This window comes from Balaenoptera borealis (assembly GCF_965194805.1).
Source record: "Balaenoptera borealis genome assembly, chromosome: 19".
Lineage (NCBI taxonomy): Eukaryota > Metazoa > Chordata > Mammalia > Artiodactyla > Balaenopteridae > Balaenoptera > Balaenoptera borealis.
This window is the reverse complement of record NC_138878.1, coordinates 44,642,680-44,661,467: the sequence shown is the minus strand read 5'-3', so window position 1 is coordinate 44,661,467 and position 18,788 is coordinate 44,642,680.

The window sequence follows — 18,788 nt, the reverse complement described above, 5'->3', positions numbered from 1 at the left end:
AGGGATCCAGAATCAAACCTCAGTCATGTTGCCAGGCCATAGGGTACCACCATCAAACCTCAGTCATATTCCCAGACCACAGGTTTCCACAATCAAACCGATTTCATGTTCCCAGGCAACAGGGTACCAGAATCCAAAGTGATGTCATGTTCCCAGGCCCCAGGATTCCTCAATCTAACATCAGTCATGTTCACAGGCCAATGGTTTCCAAAATCAAACCACAGTCATATTCCCAGGCCACATGGTTCCAGAATCAAACCTCAGTCATGTTCCCAGTCCACAGGATTCCAGAACCAAGCTTTCAGTCAGGTTCCCAGGGCACAGTATTCCATAATCTAAACAGATGTCATGTTCCCAGGCCGCAGGATTCCAGAATCACGCCTCAGTCATGTTCCCAGGCCACAGGGTTCCAGAATCAAACCAATGTCAAATTCCTAGGCCATGGGTTTCCAGTACCAAGCCACAGTCATGTTTCCTGGGCACAGGATTCCAGAATCTCGCCTCAGTCATGTTCCCTGGCCACAGGGTTAAAGAATCAAACCAATGTCAAGTTCCCAAGCCATGGGTTTCAAGTATCAGGTCGCAGTCATGTTTCCAGGGCACAGGGTTCTACAATCAAACCTCAGTCATGTTGCCAGTCCACAGGTTTCTGCCATCAAACCTCAGTCAAGTTCCCAGGCCACAGATTTCCAGAATCAAAGCTCAGTCATATTCCCAGGACACATGGTTCCAGAATCAAACCTCAGTCATGTTTGCAGGCCACAGGATTCCACAATCAAACCACAGTCATGTTCCCAGGAGAAAGGTGTCCAGAAGCAAACCTCAGGCATGTTCCCAGGGAACAGGGTTCCAGAAACAAACCTCAGTCATGTTGCCAGGCCACAGGTTTCCACCATCAAACCTCAGACATATTCCCAAGCCACAGGGTTCCAGAATCAAACCGTTCTCATGTTCCCAGGCCACAGGGTTCCAGAATTCACTGATGACATGTTCCCCGGCCACAGGGTTCCAGAATCCACTGATGTCATGTTCCCAGGCCACAGGATTCCAGAATAAAACCTCAGTCAAGTTCCCTGTCCACAGGGTTCCAGAACCAAGCCTCAGTCAGGTTCCCAGGGCCCAGTATTCCACAATCTAAACAGATGTCATGTTCCCAGGGCACAGCATTCCAGAATCACGCCTCAGTCTTGTTCCTGGCCACAGGGTTCCAGAATCAAACCAATGTCAAGTTCCCAGGCCATGGGTTTCAAGTATCAGGTCTCAGTCATGTTTCCAGGGTACAGGGTTCTACAATCAAACCTCAGTCATGTTGCCAGTCCACAGATTTCTGCCATCAAACCTCAGTCAAGTTCCCAGGCCACAGATTTCCAGAATCAAACTTCAGTCATATTCCCAGGCCACACTTTTCCAGAATCACGCCTCAGTCATGTTCCCAGGCCACAGCATTCCAGAATCAAACCAATGTCAAACTCCTAGGCCATGGGTTTCCACTACCAGGCCACAGTCATGTTTCCAGGGCACAGGGTTCTACAATCAAACCTCAGTCATGTTGCCAGTCCACAGGTTTCTGCCATCAAACCTCAGTCAAGTTCCCAGGCCAAAGATTTCCAATATCAAACCTCAGTCATATTCGCAGGACACATGGTTCCAGAATCAAACCTCAGTCATGTTTGCAGGACCCATGATTCTACAATCAGAACACAGTCATGTTCCCAGCACAAAGGTGTCCAGAATCAAACCTCAGTCATGTTCCCAGGGAACAGGGTTCCAGAAACAAACCTCAGTCATGTTGCCAAGCCACAGGTTTCCACCATCAAACCTCAGACATGTTCCCAGGCCACAGGGTTGCAGAATCAAACCGTTCTCATGTTCCCAGGCCACTGGGTTCCAGAATCCACTGATGTCATGTTCCCAGGCCACAGGGTTCGAGAAACAATCCTCAGTTATTTTCGCAGGCTACAGGGTTCCAGAATAAAACCTCAGTCATGTTCCCAGTCCATAGGGTACCAAAACCAAGCCTCAGTCAGATTCCCAGGGCACAGTATTCCACAATCTAAACAGATGTCATGTTCCCAGGCAACAGGATTCCAGAATCACACCTCAGTCTTGTTCCTGGCCACAGGGTTCCAGAATCAAACCAATGTCAAATTCCCAGGCCATGGGTTTCAAGTATCAGGTCGCAGTCATGTTTCCAGGGCACAGGGTTCTACAATCAAACCTCAGTCATGTTGCCAGTCCACAGATTTCTGCCATCAAACCTCAGTCAAGTTCCCAGGCCACAGATTTCCAGAATCAAACCTCAGTCATATTCCCAGGCCACACTTTTCTAGAATCACGCCTCAGTCATGTTACCAGGCCACTGGGTTCCAGAAACAATCCTCAGTTATATTCCCAGGCTACAGGGTTCCAGAATAAAACCTCAGTCATGTTCCCGGTCCACAGGGTTCCAGAATCAAACCAATGTCAATTTCCCAGGCCATGCGTTTCAAGTATCAGGTCGCAGTCATGTTTCCAGAGCACAGGGTTCAACAATCAAACCTCAGTAATGTTGCCAGTCCACAGATTTCTGCCATCAAACCTCAGTCAAGTTCCCAGGCCACAGATTTCCAGAATCAAACCTCAGTCATATTCCCAAGCCACAGTTTTCCAGAATCACGCCTCAGTCATGTTCCCTGGCCACAGGGATCCAGAATCAAACCTCAGTCATGTTGCCAGGCCATAGGGTACCACCATCAAACCTCAGTCATATTCCCAGACCACAGGTTTCCACAATCAAACCGATTTCATGTTCCCAGGCAACAGGGTACCAGAATCCAAAGTGATGTCATGTTCCCAGGCCCCAGGATTCCTCAATCTAACATCAGTCATGTTCACAGGCCAATGGTTTCCAAAATCAAACCACAGTCATATTCCCAGGCCACATGGTTCCAGAATCAAACCTCAGTCATGTTCCCAGTCCACAGGATTCCAGAACCAAGCTTTCAGTCAGGTTCCCAGGGCACAGTATTCCATAATCTAAACAGATGTCATGTTCCCAGGCCGCAGGATTCCAGAATCACGCCTCAGTCATGTTCCCAGGCCACAGGGTTCCAGAATCAAACCAATGTCAAATTCCTAGGCCATGGGTTTCCAGTACCAAGCCACAGTCATGTTTCCTGGGCACAGGATTCCAGAATCTCGCCTCAGTCATGTTCCCTGGCCACAGGGTTAAAGAATCAAACCAATGTCAAGTTCCCAAGCCATGGGTTTCAAGTATCAGGTCGCAGTCATGTTTCCAGGGTACAGGGTTCTACAATCAAACCTCAGTCATGTTGCCAGTCCACAGGTTTCTGCCATCAAACCTCAGTCAAGTTCCCAGGCCACAGATTTCCAGAATCAAAGCTCAGTCATATTCCCAGGACACATGGTTCCAGAATCAAACCTCAGTCATGTTCGCAGGCCACAGGATTCCACAATCAAACCACAGTCATGTTCCCAGGAGAAAGGTGTCCAGAAGCAAACCTCAGTCATGTTCCCAGGGAACAGGGTTCCAGAAACAAACCTCAGTCATGTTGCCAGGCCACAGGTTTCCACCATCAAACCTCAGACATATTCCCAAGCCACAGGGTTCCAGAATCAAACCGTTCTCATGTTCCCAGGCCACAGGGTTCCAGAATCCACTGATGACATGTTCCCCGGCCACAGGGTTCCAGAATCCACTGATGTCATGTTCCCAGGCCACAGGATTCCAGAATAAAACCTCAGTCAAGTTCCCTGTCCACAGGGTTCCAGAACCAAGCCTCAGTCAGGTTCCCAGGGCCCAGTATTCCACAATCTAAACAGATGTCATGTTCCCAGGGCACAGCATTCCAGAATCACGCCTCAGTCTTGTTCCTGGCCACAGGGTTCCAGAATCAAACCAATGTCAAGTTCCCAGGCCATGGGTTTCAAGTATCAGGTCTCAGTCATGTTTCCAGGGTACAGGGTTCTACAATCAAACCTCAGTCATGTTGCCAGTCCACAGATTTCTGCCATCAAACCTCAGTCAAGTTCCCAGGCCACAGATTTCCAGAATCAAACTTCAGTCATATTCCCAGGCCACACTTTTCCAGAATCACGCCTCAGTCATGTTCCCAGGCCACAGCGTTCCAGAATCAAACCAATGTCAAACTCCTAGGCCATGGGTTTCCACTACCAGGCCACAGTCATGTTTCCAGGGCACAGGGTTCTACAATCAAACCTCAGTCATGTTGCCAGTCCACAGGTTTCTGCCATCAAACCTCAGTCAAGTTCCCAGGCCAAAGATTTCCAATATCAAACCTCAGTCATATTCGCAGGACACATGGTTCCAGAATCAAACCTCAGTCATGTTTGCAGGACCCATGATTCTACAATCAGAACACAGTCATGTTCCCAGCACAAAGGTGTCCAGAATCAAACCTCAGTCATGTTCCCAGGGAACAGGGTTCCAGAAACAAACCTCAGTCATGTTGCCAAGCCACAGGTTTCCACCATCAAACCTCAGACATGTTCCCAGGCCACAGGGTTGCAGAATCAAACCGTTCTCATGTTCCCAGGCCACAGGGTTCCAGAATCCACTGATGTCATGTTCCCAGGCCACAGGGTTCGAGAAACAATCCTCAGTTATTTTCGCAGGCTACAGGGTTCCAGAATAAAACCTCAGTCATGTTCCCAGTCCATAGGGTACCAAAACCAAGCCTCAGTCAGATTCCCAGGGCCCAGTATTCCACAATCTAAACAGATGTCATGTTCCCAGGCAACAGGATTCCAGAATCACGCCTCAGTCTTGTTCCTGGCCACAGGGTTCCAGAATCAAACCAATGTCAAATTCCCAGGCCATGGGTTTCAAGTATCAGGTCGCAGTCATGTTTCCAGGGTACAGGGTTCTACAATCAAACCTCAGTAATGTTGCCAGTCCACAGATTTCTGCCATCAAACCTCAGTCAAGTTCCCAGGCCACAGATTTCCAGAATCAAACCTCAGTCATATTCCCAGGCCACACTTTTCCTGAATCACGCCTCAGTCATGTTACCAGGCCACCGGGTTCCAGAAATAATCCTCAGTTATATTCCCAGGCTACAGGGTTCCAGAATAAAACCTCAGTCATGTTCCCGGTCCACAGGGTTCCAGTATCAAGCCAATGTCAAATTCCCAGGCCATGCGTTTCAAGTATCAGGTCGCAGTCATGTTTCCAGAGCACAGGGTTCAACAGTCAAACCTCAGTAATGTTGCCAGTCCACAGATTTCTGCCATCAAACCTCAGTCAAGTTCCCAGGCCACAGATTTCCAGAATCAAACCTCAGTCATATTCCCAGGCCACAGTTTTCCAGAATCACGCCTCAGTCATGTTCCCTGGCCACAGGGATCCAGAATCAAACCTCAGTCATGTTGCCAGGCCATAGGGTACCACCATCAAACCTCAGTCATATTCCCAGACCACAGGTTTCCACAATCAAACCGATTTCATGTTCCCAGGCAACAGGGTACCAGAATCCAAAGTGATGTCATGTTCCCAGGCCCCAGGATTCCTCAATCTAACATCAGTCATGTTCACAGGCCAATGGTTTCCAAAATCAAACCACAGTCATATTCCCAGGCCACATGGTTCCAGAATCAAACCTCAGTCATGTTCCCAGTCCACAGGATTCCAGAACCAAGCTTTCAGTCAGGTTCCCAGGGCACAGTATTCCATAATCTAAACAGATGTCATGTTCCCAGGCCGCAGGATTCCAGAATCACGCCTCAGTCATGTTCCCAGGCCACAGGGTTCCAGAATCAAACCAATGTCAAATTCCTAGGCCATGGGTTTCCAGTACCAAGCCACAGTCATGTTTCCTGGGCACAGGATTCCAGAATCTCGCCTCAGTCATGTTCCCTGGCCACAGGGTTAAAGAATCAAACCAATGTCAAGTTCCCAAGCCATGGGTTTCAAGTATCAGGTCGCAGTCATGTTTCCAGGGCACAGGGTTCTACAATCAAACCTCAGTCATGTTGCCAGTCCACAGGTTTCTGCCATCAAACCTCAGTCAAGTTCCCAGGCCACAGATTTCCAGAATCAAAGCTCAGTCATATTCCCAGGACACATGGTTCCAGAATCAAACCTCAGTCATGTTTGCAGGCCACAGGATTCCACAATCAAACCACAGTCATGTTCCCAGGAGAAAGGTGTCCAGAAGCAAACCTCAGGCATGTTCCCAGGGAACAGGGTTCCAGAAACAAACCTCAGTCATGTTGCCAGGCCACAGGTTTCCACCATCAAACCTCAGACATATTCCCAAGCCACAGGGTTCCAGAATCAAACCGTTCTCATGTTCCCAGGCCACAGGGTTCCAGAATTCACTGATGACATGTTCCCCGGCCACAGGGTTCCAGAATCCACTGATGTCATGTTCCCAGGCCACAGGATTCCAGAATAAAACCTCAGTCAAGTTCCCTGTCCACAGGGTTCCAGAACCAAGCCTCAGTCAGGTTCCCAGGGCCCAGTATTCCACAATCTAAACAGATGTCATGTTCCCAGGGCACAGCATTCCAGAATCACGCCTCAGTCTTGTTCCTGGCCACAGGGTTCCAGAATCAAACCAATGTCAAGTTCCCAGGCCATGGGTTTCAAGTATCAGGTCTCAGTCATGTTTCCAGGGTACAGGGTTCTACAATCAAACCTCAGTCATGTTGCCAGTCCACAGATTTCTGCCATCAAACCTCAGTCAAGTTCCCAGGCCACAGATTTCCAGAATCAAACTTCAGTCATATTCCCAGGCCACACTTTTCCAGAATCACGCCTCAGTCATGTTCCCAGGCCACAGCGTTCCAGAATCAAACCAATGTCAAACTCCTAGGCCATGGGTTTCCACTACCAGGCCACAGTCATGTTTCCAGGGCACAGGGTTCTACAATCAAACCTCAGTCATGTTGCCAGTCCACAGGTTTCTGCCATCAAACCTCAGTCAAGTTCCCAGGCCAAAGATTTCCAATATCAAACCTCAGTCATATTCGCAGGACACATGGTTCCAGAATCAAACCTCAGTCATGTTTGCAGGACCCATGATTCTACAATCAGAACACAGTCATGTTCCCAGCACAAAGGTGTCCAGAATCAAACCTCAGTCATGTTCCCAGGGAACAGGGTTCCAGAAACAAACCTCAGTCATGTTGCCAAGCCACAGGTTTCCACCATCAAACCTCAGACATGTTCCCAGGCCACAGGGTTCCAGAATCAAACCGTTCTCATGTTCCCAGGCCACTGGGTTCCAGAATCCACTGATGTCATGTTCCCAGGCCACAGGGTTCGAGAAACAATCCTCAGTTATTTTCGCAGGCTACAGGGTTCCAGAATAAAACCTCAGTCATGTTCCCAGTCCATAGGGTACCAAAACCAAGCCTCAGTCAGATTCCCAGGGCACAGTATTCCACAATCTAAACAGATGTCATGTTCCCAGGCAACAGGATTCCAGAATCACACCTCAGTCTTGTTCCTGGCCACAGGGTTCCAGAATCAAACCAATGTCAAATTCCCAGGCCATGGGTTTCAAGTATCAGGTCGCAGTCATGTTTCCAGGGCACAGGGTTCTACAATCAAACCTCAGTCATGTTGCCAGTCCACAGATTTCTGCCATCAAACCTCAGTCAAGTTCCCAGGCCACAGATTTCCAGAATCAAACCTCAGTCATATTCCCAGGCCACACTTTTCTAGAATCACGCCTCAGTCATGTTACCAGGCCACTGGGTTCCAGAAACAATCCTCAGTTATATTCCCAGGCTACAGGGTTCCAGAATAAAACCTCAGTCATGTTCCCGGTCCACAGGGTTCCAGAATCAAACCAATGTCAATTTCCCAGGCCATGCGTTTCAAGTATCAGGTCGCAGTCATGTTTCCAGAGCACAGGGTTCAACAATCAAACCTCAGTAATGTTGCCAGTCCACAGATTTCTGCCATCAAACCTCAGTCAAGTTCCCAGGCCACAGATTTCCAGAATCAAACCTCAGTCATATTCCCAAGCCACAGTTTTCCAGAATCACGCCTCAGTCATGTTCCCTGGCCACAGGGATCCAGAATCAAACCTCAGTCATGTTGCCAGGCCATAGGGTACCACCATCAAACCTCAGTCATATTCCCAGACCACAGGTTTCCACAATCAAACCGATTTCATGTTCCCAGGCAACAGGGTACCAGAATCCAAAGTGATGTCATGTTCCCAGGCCCCAGGATTCCTCAATCTAACATCAGTCATGTTCACAGGCCAATGGTTTCCAAAATCAAACCACAGTCATATTCCCAGGCCACATGGTTCCAGAATCAAACCTCAGTCATGTTCCCAGTCCACAGGATTCCAGAACCAAGCTTTCAGTCAGGTTCCCAGGGCACAGTATTCCATAATCTAAACAGATGTCATGTTCCCAGGCCGCAGGATTCCAGAATCACGCCTCAGTCATGTTCCCAGGCCACAGGGTTCCAGAATCAAACCAATGTCAAATTCCTAGGCCATGGGTTTCCAGTACCAAGCCACAGTCATGTTTCCTGGGCACAGGATTCCAGAATCTCGCCTCAGTCATGTTCCCTGGCCACAGGGTTAAAGAATCAAACCAATGTCAAGTTCCCAAGCCATGGGTTTCAAGTATCAGGTCGCAGTCATGTTTCCAGGGTACAGGGTTCTACAATCAAACCTCAGTCATGTTGCCAGTCCACAGGTTTCTGCCATCAAACCTCAGTCAAGTTCCCAGGCCACAGATTTCCAGAATCAAAGCTCAGTCATATTCCCAGGACACATGGTTCCAGAATCAAACCTCAGTCATGTTCGCAGGCCACAGGATTCCACAATCAAACCACAGTCATGTTCCCAGGAGAAAGGTGTCCAGAAGCAAACCTCAGTCATGTTCCCAGGGAACAGGGTTCCAGAAACAAACCTCAGTCATGTTGCCAGGCCACAGGTTTCCACCATCAAACCTCAGACATATTCCCAAGCCACAGGGTTCCAGAATCAAACCGTTCTCATGTTCCCAGGCCACAGGGTTCCAGAATCCACTGATGACATGTTCCCCGGCCACAGGGTTCCAGAATCCACTGATGTCATGTTCCCAGGCCACAGGATTCCAGAATAAAACCTCAGTCAAGTTCCCTGTCCACAGGGTTCCAGAACCAAGCCTCAGTCAGGTTCCCAGGGCCCAGTATTCCACAATCTAAACAGATGTCATGTTCCCAGGGCACAGCATTCCAGAATCACGCCTCAGTCTTGTTCCTGGCCACAGGGTTCCAGAATCAAACCAATGTCAAGTTCCCAGGCCATGGGTTTCAAGTATCAGGTCTCAGTCATGTTTCCAGGGTACAGGGTTCTACAATCAAACCTCAGTCATGTTGCCAGTCCACAGATTTCTGCCATCAAACCTCAGTCAAGTTCCCAGGCCACAGATTTCCAGAATCAAACTTCAGTCATATTCCCAGGCCACACTTTTCCAGAATCACGCCTCAGTCATGTTCCCAGGCCACAGCGTTCCAGAATCAAACCAATGTCAAACTCCTAGGCCATGGGTTTCCACTACCAGGCCACAGTCATGTTTCCAGGGCACAGGGTTCTACAATCAAACCTCAGTCATGTTGCCAGTCCACAGGTTTCTGCCATCAAACCTCAGTCAAGTTCCCAGGCCAAAGATTTCCAATATCAAACCTCAGTCATATTCGCAGGACACATGGTTCCAGAATCAAACCTCAGTCATGTTTGCAGGACCCATGATTCTACAATCAGAACACAGTCATGTTCCCAGCACAAAGGTGTCCAGAATCAAACCTCAGTCATGTTCCCAGGGAACAGGGTTCCAGAAACAAACCTCAGTCATGTTGCCAAGCCACAGGTTTCCACCATCAAACCTCAGACATGTTCCCAGGCCACAGGGTTGCAGAATCATACCGTTCTCATGTTCCCAGGCCACAGGGTTCCAGAATCCACTGATGTCATGTTCCCAGGCCACAGGGTTCGAGAAACAATCCTCAGTTATTTTCGCAGGCTACAGGGTTCCAGAATAAAACCTCAGTCATGTTCCCAGTCCATAGGGTACCAAAACCAAGCCTCAGTCAGATTCCCAGGGCCCAGTATTCCACAATCTAAACAGACGTCATGTTCCCAGGCAACAGGATTCCAGAATCACGCCTCAGTCTTGTTCCTGGCCACAGGGTTCCAGAATCAAACCAATGTCAAATTCCCAGGCCATGGGTTTCAAGTATCAGGTCGCAGTCATGTTTCCAGGGCACAGGGTTCTACAATCAAACCTCAGTCATGTTGCCAGTCCACAGATTTCTGCCATCAAACCTCAGTCAAGTTCCCAGGCCACAGATTTCCAGAATCAAACCTCAGTCATATTCCCAGGCCACACTTTTCCAGAATCACGCCTCAGTCATGTTACCAGGCCACCGGGTTCCAGAAATAATCCTCAGTTATATTCCCAGGCTACAGGGTTCCAGAATAAAACCTCAGTCATGTTCCCGATCCACAGGGTTCCAGAATCAAGCCAATGTCAATTTCCGAGGCCATGCGTTTCAAGTATCAGGTCGCAGTCATGTTTCCAGAGCACAGGGTTCAACAGTCAAACCTCAGTAATGTTGCCAGTCCACAGATTTCTGCCATCAAACCTCAGTCAAGTTCCCAGGCCACAGATTTCCAGAATCAAACCTCAGTCATATTCCCAGGCCACAGTTTTCCAGAATCACGCCTCAGTCATGTTCCCTGGCCACAGGGATCCAGAATCAAACCTCAGTCATGTTGCCAGGCCATAGGGTACCACCATCAAACCTCAGTCATATTCCCAGACCACAGGTTTCCACAATCAAACCGATTTCATGTTCCCAGGCAACAGGGTACCAGAATCCAAAGTGATGTCATGTTCCCAGGCCCCAGGATTCCTCAATCTAACATCAGTCATGTTCACAGGCCAATGGTTTCCAAAATCAAACCACAGTCATATTCCCAGGCCACATGGTTCCAGAATCAAACCTCAGTCATGTTCCCAGTCCACAGGATTCCAGAACCAAGCTTTCAGTCAGGTTCCCAGGGCACAGTATTCCATAATCTAAACAGATGTCATGTTCCCAGGCCGCAGGATTCCAGAATCACGCCTCAGTCATGTTCCCAGGCCACAGGGTTCCAGAATCAAACCAATGTCAAATTCCTAGGCCATGGGTTTCCAGTACCAAGCCACAGTCATGTTTCCTGGGCACAGGATTCCAGAATCTCGCCTCAGTCATGTTCCCTGGCCACAGGGTTAAAGAATCAAACCAATGTCAAGTTCCCAAGCCATGGGTTTCAAGTATCAGGTTGCAGTCATGTTTCCAGGGCACAGGGTTCTACAATCAAACCTCAGTCATGTTGCCAGTCCACAGGTTTCTGCCATCAAACCTCAGTCAAGTTCCCAGGCCACAGATTTCCAGAATCAAAGCTCAGTCATATTCCCAGGACACATGGTTCCAGAATCAAACCTCAGTCATGTTTGCAGGCCACAGGATTCCACAATCAAACCACAGTCATGTTCCCAGGAGAAAGGTGTCCAGAAGCAAACCTCAGGCATGTTCCCAGGGAACAGGGTTCCAGAAACAAACCTCAGTCATGTTGCCAGGCCACAGGTTTCCACCATCAAACCTCAGACATATTCCCAAGCCACAGCGTTCCAGAATCAAACCGTTCTCATGTTCCCAGGCCACAGGGTTCCAGAATCCACTGATGACATGTTCCCCGGCCACAGGGTTCCAGAATCCACTGATGTCATGTTCCCAGGCCACAGGATTCCAGAATAAAACCTCAGTCAAGTTCCCTGTCCACAGGGTTCCAGAACCAAGCCTCAGTCAGGTTCCCAGGGCCCAGTATTCCACAGTCTAAACAGATGTCATGTTCCCAGGGCACAGCATTCCAGAATCACGCCTCAGTCTTGTTCCTGGCCACAGGGTTCCAGAATCAAACCAATGTCAAGTTCCCAGGCCATGGGTTTCAAGTATCAGGTCTCAGTCATGTTTCCAGGGTACAGGGTTCTACAATCAAACCTCAGTCATGTTGCCAGTCCACAGATTTCTGCCATCAAACCTCAGTCAAGTTCCCAGGCCACAGATTTCCAGAATCAAACTTCAGTCATATTCCCAGGCCACACTTTTCCAGAATCACGCCTCAGTCATGTTCCCAGGCCACAGCGTTCCAGAATCAAACCAATGTCAAACTCCTAGGCCATGGGTTTCCACTACCAGGCCACAGTCATGTTTCCAGGGCACAGGGTTCTACAATCAAACCTCAGTCATGTTGCCAGTCCACAGGTTTCTGCCATCAAACCTCAGTCAAGTTCCCAGGCCAAAGATTTCCAATATCAAACCTCAGTCATATTCGCAGGACACATGGTTCCAGAATCAAACCTCAGTCATGTTTGCAGGACCCATGATTCTACAATCAGAACACAGTCATGTTCCCAGCACAAAGGTGTCCAGAATCAAACCTCAGTCATGTTCCCAGGGAACAGGGTTCCAGAAACAAACCTCAGTCATGTTGCCAAGCCACAGGTTTCCACCATCAAACCTCAGACATGTTCCCAGCCCACAGGGTTCCAGAATCAAACCGTTCTCATGTTCCCAGGCCACAGGGTTCCAGAATCCACTGATGTCATGTTCCCAGGCCACAGGGTTCGAGAAACAATCCTCAGTTATTTTCGCAGGCTACAGGGTTCCAGAATAAAACCTCAGTCATGTTCCCAGTCCACAGGGTACCAAAACCAAGCCTCAGTCAGATTCCCAGGGCCCAGTATTCCACAATCTAAACAGATGTCATGTTCCCAGGCAACAGGATTCCAGAATCACACCTCAGTCTTGTTCCTGGCCACAGGGTTCCAGAATCAAACCAATGTCAAATTCCCAGGCCATGGGTTTCAAGTATCAGGTCGCAGTCATGTTTCCAGGGCACAGGGTTCTACAATCAAACCTCAGTCATGTTGCCAGTCCACAGATTTCTGCCATCAAACCTCAGTCAAGTTCCCAGGCCACAGATTTCCAGAATCAAACCTCAGTCATATTCCCAGGCCACACTTTTCCAGAATCACGCCTCAGTCATGTTACCAGGCCACCGGGTTCCAGAAACAATCCTCAGTTATATTCCCAGGCTACAGGGTTCCAGAATAAAACCTCAGTCATGTTCCCCGTCGACAGGGTTCCAGAATCAAACCAATGTCAATTTCCGAGGCCATGCGTTTCAAGTATCAGGTCGCAGTCATGTTTCCAGAGCACAGGGTTCAACAATCAAACCTCAGTAATGTTGCCAGTCCACAGATTTCTGCCATCAAACCTCAGTCAAGTTCCCAGGCCACAGATTTCCAGAATCAAACCTCAGTCATATTCCCAGGCCACAGTTTTCCAGAATCACGCCTCAGTCATGTTCCCTGGCCACAGGGATCCAGAATCAAACCTCAGTCATGTTGCCAGGCCATAGGGTACCACCATCAAACCTCAGTCATATTCCCAGACCACAGGTTTCCACAATCAAACCGATTTCATGTTCCCAGGCAACAGGGTACCAGAATCCAAAGTGATGTCATGTTCCCAGGCCCCAGGATTCCTCAATCTAACATCAGTCATGTTCACAGGCCAATGGTTTCCAAAATCAAACCACAGTCATATTCCCAGGCCACATGGTTCCAGAATCAAACCTCAGTCATGTTCCCAGTCCACAGGATTCCAGAACCAAGCTTTCAGTCAGGTTCCCAGGGCACAGTATTCCATAATCTAAACAGATGTCATGTTCCCAGGCCGCAGGATTCCAGAATCACGCCTCAGTCATGTTCCCAGGCCACAGGGTTCCAGAATCAAACCAATGTCAAATTCCTAGGCCATGGGTTTCCAGTACCAAGCCACAGTCATGTTTCCTGGGCACAGGATTCCAGAATCTCGCCTCAGTCATGTTCCCTGGCCACAGGGTTAAAGAATCAAACCAATGTCAAGTTCCCAAGCCATGGGTTTCAAGTATCAGGTCGCAGTCATGTTTCCAGGGTACAGGGTTCTACAATCAAACCTCAGTCATGTTGCCAGTCCACAGGTTTCTGCCATGAAACCTCAGTCAAGTTCCCAGGCCACAGATTTCCAGAATCAAAGCTCAGTCATATTCCCAGGACACATGGTTCCAGAATCAAACCTCAGTCATGTTCGCAGGCCACAGGATTCCACAATCAAACCACAGTCATGTTCCCAGGAGAAAGGTGTCCAGAAGCAAACCTCAGTCATGTTCCCAGGGAACAGGGTTCCAGAAACAAACCTCAGTCATGTTGCCAGGCCACAGGTTTCCACCATCAAACCTCAGACATATTCCCAAGCCACAGGGTTCCAGAATCAAACCGTTCTCATGTTCCCAGGCCACAGGGTTCCAGAATCCACTGATGACATGTTCCCCGGCCACAGGGTTCCAGAATCCACTGATGTCATGTTCCCAGGCCACAGGATTCCAGAATAAAACCTCAGTCAAGTTCCCTGTCCACAGGGTTCCAGAACCAAGCCTCAGTCAGGTTCCCAGGGCCCAGTATTCCACAATCTAAACAGATGTCATGTTCCCAGGGCACAGCATTCCAGAATCACGCCTCAGTCTTGTTCCTGGCCACAGGGTTCCAGAATCAAACCAATGTCAAGTTCCCAGGCCATGGGTTTCAAGTATCAGGTCTCAGTCATGTTTCCAGGGTACAGGGTTCTACAATCAAACCTCAGTCATGTTGCCAGTCCACAGATTTCTGCCATCAAACCTCAGTCAAGTTCCCAGGCCACAGATTTCCAGAATCAAACTTCAGTCATATTCCCAGGCCACACTTTTCCAGAATCACGCCTCAGTCATGTTCCCAGGCCACAGCGTTCCAGAATCAAACCAATGTCAAACTCCTAGGCCATGGGTTTCCACTACCAGGCCACAGTCATGTTTCCAGGGCACAGGGTTCTACAATCAAACCTCAGTCATGTTGCCAGTCCACAGGTTTCTGCCATCAAACCTCAGTCAAGTTCCCAGGCCAAAGATTTCCAATATCAAACCTCAGTCATATTCGCAGGACACATGGTTCCAGAATCAAACCTCAGTCATGTTTGCAGGACCCATGATTCTACAATCAGAACACAGTCATGTTCCCAGCACAAAGGTGTCCAGAATCAAACCTCAGTCATGTTCCCAGGGAACAGGGTTCCAGAAACAAACCTCAGTCATGTTGCCAAGCCACAGGTTTCCACCATCAAACCTCAGACATGTTCCCAGGCCACAGGGTTGCAGAATCAAACCGTTCTCATGTTCCCAGGCCACAGGGTTCCAGAATCCACTGATGTCATGTTCCCAGGCCACAGGGTTCGAGAAACAATCCTCAGTTATTTTCGCAGGCTACAGGGTTCCAGAATAAAACCTCAGTCATGTTCCCAGTCCATAGGGTACCAAAACCAAGCCTCAGTCAGATTCCCAGGGCCCAGTATTCCACAATCTAAACAGACGTCATGTTCCCAGGCAACAGGATTCCAGAATCACGCCTCAGTCTTGTTCCTGGCCACAGGGTTCCAGAATCAAACCAATGTCAAATTCCCAGGCCATGGGTTTCAAGTATCAGGTCGCAGTCATGTTTCCAGGGCACAGGGTTCTACAATCAAACCTCAGTCATGTTGCCAGTCCACAGATTTCTGCCATCAAACCTCAGTCAAGTTCCCAGGCCACAGATTTCCAGAATCAAACCTCAGTCATATTCCCAGGCCACACTTTTCCAGAATCACGCCTCAGTCATGTTACCAGGCCACCGGGTTCCAGAAATAATCCTCAGTTATATTCCCAGGCTACAGGGTTCCAGAATAAAACCTCAGTCATGTTCCCGATCCACAGGGTTCCAGAATCAAGCCAATGTCAATTTCCGAGGCCATGCGTTTCAAGTATCAGGTCGCAGTCATGTTTCCAGAGCACAGGGTTCAACAGTCAAACCTCAGTAATGTTGCCAGTCCACAGATTTCTGCCATCAAACCTCAGTCAAGTTCCCAGGCCACAGATTTCCAGAATCAAACCTCAGTCATATTCCCAGGCCACAGTTTTCCAGAATCACGCCTCAGTCATGTTCCCTGGCCACAGGGATCCAGAATCAAACCTCAGTCATGTTGCCAGGCCATAGGGTACCACCATCAAACCTCAGTCATATTCCCAGACCACAGGTTTCCACAATCAAACCGATTTCATGTTCCCAGGCAACAGGGTACCAGAATCCAAAGTGATGTCATGTTCCCAGGCCCCAGGATTCCTCAATCTAACATCAGTCATGTTCACAGGCCAATGGTTTCCAAAATCAAACCACAGTCATATTCCCAGGCCACATGGTTCCAGAATCAAACCTCAGTCATGTTCCCAGTCCACAGGATTCCAGAACCAAGCTTTCAGTCAGGTTCCCAGGGCACAGTATTCCATAATCTAAACAGATGTCATGTTCCCAGGCCGCAGGATTCCAGAATCACACCTCAGTCATGTTCCCAGGCCACAGGGTTCCAGAATCAAACCAATGTCAAATTCCTAGGCCATGGGTTTCCAGTACCAAGCCACAGTCATGTTTCCTGGGCACAGGATTCCAGAATCTCGCCTCAGTCATGTTCCCTGGCCACAGGGTTAAAGAATCAAACCAATGTCAAGTTCCCAAGCCATGGGTTTCAAGTATCAGGTTGCAGTCATGTTTCCAGGGCACAGGGTTCTACAATCAAACCTCAGTCATGTTGCCAGTCCACAGGTTTCTGCCATCAAACCTCAGTCAAGTTCCCAGGCCACAGATTTCCAGAATCAAAGCTCAGTCATATTCCCAGGACACATGGTTCCAGAATCAAACCTCAGTCATGTTTGCAGGCCACAGGATTCCACAATCAAACCACAGTCATGTTCCCAGGAGAAAGGTGTCCAGAAGCAAACCTCAGGCATGTTCCCAGGGAACAGGGTTCCAGAAACAAACCTCAGTCATGTTGCCAGGCCACAGGTTTCCACCATCAAACCTCAGACATATTCCCAAGCCACAGCGTTCCAGAATCAAACCGTTCTCATGTTCCCAGGCCACAGGGTTCCAGAATCCACTGATGACATGTTCCCCGGCCACAGGGTTCCAGAATCCACTGATGTCATGTTCCCAGGCCACAGGATTCCAGAATAAAACCTCAGTCAAGTTCCCTGTCCACAGGGTTCCAGAACCAAGCCTCAGTCAGGTTCCCAGGGCCCAGTATTCCACAGTCTAAACAGATGTCATGTTCCCAGGGCACAGCATTCCAGAATCACGCCTCAGTCTTGTTCCTGGCCACAGGGTTCCAGAATCAAACCAATGTCAAGTTCCCAGGCCATGGGTTTCAAGTATCAGGTCTCAGTCATGTTTCCAGGGTACAGGGTTCTACAATCAAACCTCAGTCATGTTGCCAGTCCACAGATTTCTGCCATCAAACCTCAGTCAAGTTCCCAGGCCACAGATTTCCAGAATCAAACTTCAGTCATATTCCCAGGCCACACTTTTCCAGAATCACGCCTCAGTCATGTTCCCAGGCCACAGCGTTCCAGAATCAAACCAATGTCAAACTCCTAGGCCATGGGTTTCCACTACCAGGCCACAGTCATGTTTCCAGGGCACAGGGTTCTACAATCAAACCTCAGTCATGTTGCCAGTCCACAGGTTTCTGCCATCAAACCTCAGTCAAGTTCCCAGGCCAAAGATTTCCAATATCAAACCTCAGTCATATTCGCAGGACACATGGTTCCAGAATCAAACCTCAGTCATGTTTGCAGGACCCATGATTCTACAATCAGAACACAGTCATGTTCCCAGCACAAAGGTGTCCAGAATCAAACCTCAGTCATGTTCCCAGGGAACAGGGTTCCAGAAACAAACCTCAGTCATGTTGCCAAGCCACAGGTTTCCACCATCAAACCTCAGACATGTTCCCAGCCCACAGGGTTCCAGAATCAAACCGTTCTCATGTTCCCAGGCCACAGGGTTCCAGAATCCACTGATGTCATGTTCCCAGGCCACAGGGTTCGAGAAACAATCCTCAGTTATTTTCGCAGGCTACAGGGTTCCAGAAAAAAACCTCAGTCATGTTCCCAGTCCACAGGGTACCAAAACCAAGCCTCAGTCAGATTCCCAGGGCCCAGTATTCCACAATCTAAACAGATGTCATGTTCCCAGGCAACAGGATTCCAGAATCACACCTCAGTCTTGTTCCTGGCCACAGGGTTCCAGAATCAAACCAATGTCAAATTCCCAGGCCATGGGTTTCAAGTATCAGGTCGCAGTCATGTTTCCAGGGCACAGGGTTCTACAATCAAACCTCAGTCATGTTGCCAGTCCACAGATTTCTGCCATCAAACCTCAGTCAAGTTCCCAGGCCACAGATTTCCAGAATCAAACCTCAGTCATATTCCCAGGCCACACTTTTCCAGAATCACGCCTCAGTCATGTTACCAGGCCACCGGGTTCCAGAAACAATCCTCAGTTATATTCCCAGGCTACAGGGTTCCAGAATAAAACCTCAGTCATGTTCCCGGTCCACAGGGTTCCAGAATCAAACCAATGTCAATTTCCCAGGCCATGCGTTTCAAGTATCAGGTCGCAGTCATGTTTCCAGAGCACAGGGTTCAACAATCAAACCTCAGTAATGTTGCCAGTCCACAGATTTCTGCCATCAAACCTCAGTCAAGTTCCCAGGCCACAGATTTCCAGAATCAAACCTCAGTCATATTCCCAGGCCACAGTTTTCCAGAATCACGCCTCAGTCATGTTCCCTGGCCACAGGGATCCAGAATCAAACCTCAGTCATG